Below are 1,399 nucleotides of genomic sequence, written 5' to 3'. Positions count from 1 at the left end.
GTACATAAGCAATGGCTAAGCCTCCCTTCAGGGAGAAGAGCTTTGGATGTGAACCCCCTGTCTCCTTAACTTGCTGCAAGTAAATAAAACTAACAACAACCACATTTTGTTCTTGAATGGAACAGCCCAAGCGGTGAACCCTTTGAGTTCGGTAACAATAACAGTTCTCATCCTCATTAATATTGCAATTGCTCCCTTTAAAATCATCCCATTGATCTTATGCTCCAATTTCAAAAGTTGCTATTGTTTCCACTGCATAGTTTTTATCCTTACAGATGAAGTCATTATTTCAGAAATACTTTCTCAAGTCAGCCGTGCAGATTGCAGGTGGCCTGAGCCATTAATCCTAGATGCTTCAAAGCCTCATTAAAACGTTTGGGTCTCCATGAAGCCCTACGACATTCACCCAGGTTTATCAGGAGATTTGGGTAAGAATGAGGTTGACGGACTTCATCGTTTATACAATTAGGAGTGCTGATAAAAGAAGTAAAGCTTTGAAACTTCGAGTCCTGCACCTGCTCAGGTTCATTAACCAGCTTTACTTGAAGTGTGTTTTAGATGGATGTCCGTTTCGCTGTAAATTTCAGCAAGCTATGTTAGATAGGAACATGAAACATCGCTGTATGCTTGTAGATGTGCCATTTTCTTTGGGGGCATGAACAAATGTACCTGTAGGATGCAAAGAAAAGAAAGAAAAAGAAGAGATGGCAGTTAAAGACAAGGGAGAAGGCCATTATTAGGTCACGGGTTGAATGAGGAAACCTTTCCTGATGGCCCAGAGGAGCCCACAGGATGAAAGGTGTATGGGGTGGGTTTAATTTCATCTGGTTAATTTTGTTACATTTTAGGCAAAGGAGAAACAAGAACTTTATATGCCTGTACAATTCTCTGTAGCCATGTCTTCTTTCATTTATTTGGCCTTCTGATGCTGACCTCCCTGAATTGGCATCTATAACCTATGATATGGACCCCAGCCAACTAGCATGAAGAAGTCCTACAGTAGATTTGAACCATATGGCCCAAGGTATCAGTCAGAGCTTGAGGAAGAAATCAGAAGCCATTCCAGATATTTCAAGAAGGAAAGGATATTGTTTTTGAGAGTGTGGGGTTATCGTGACATTTTCCACCTCCCTACTGTTTCCTATTTTCCAAATTTTCCACAATGATCATGCACTACTTTCATAATCGGGGCAAGTAAAATAAATTATGTTTTAAAGAAAACGTTTATTCCAAAGACTTAAGACGTTCCCATACTCTTGGAAGAGAAACACATTATGTGGTCAGTGATTAAAATATAAGAAAATGATTGTCAAACTGTTCCTAGGGATCTGTAAGTGGACCTTTGACAAATCACTTAAATTTCCTTTGCAGCCCTTTGGCTGTCTATAACATTGTCACA

The 1,399-nt window shown here is 39.7% G+C and overlaps 1 pseudogene; it reads left to right on the top strand.

Annotated features, from left to right (window-relative positions):
• Positions 1-350: 350 nt before the first annotated feature.
• On the top strand, positions 351-532 carry LOC148758818 (ATP synthase F(0) complex subunit j, mitochondrial pseudogene; annotated as a pseudogene).
• Positions 533-1,399: the final 867 nt, after the last annotated feature.

Source organism: Rhinolophus sinicus, chromosome 2 (assembly GCF_057876585.1).
Source record: "Rhinolophus sinicus isolate RSI-liver-muscle chromosome 2, RSI-T2T, whole genome shotgun sequence".
Classification (NCBI taxonomy): Eukaryota; Metazoa; Chordata; class Mammalia; order Chiroptera; family Rhinolophidae; genus Rhinolophus; species Rhinolophus sinicus.
This window is presented reverse-complemented; position numbering and strand designations above follow the sequence as displayed.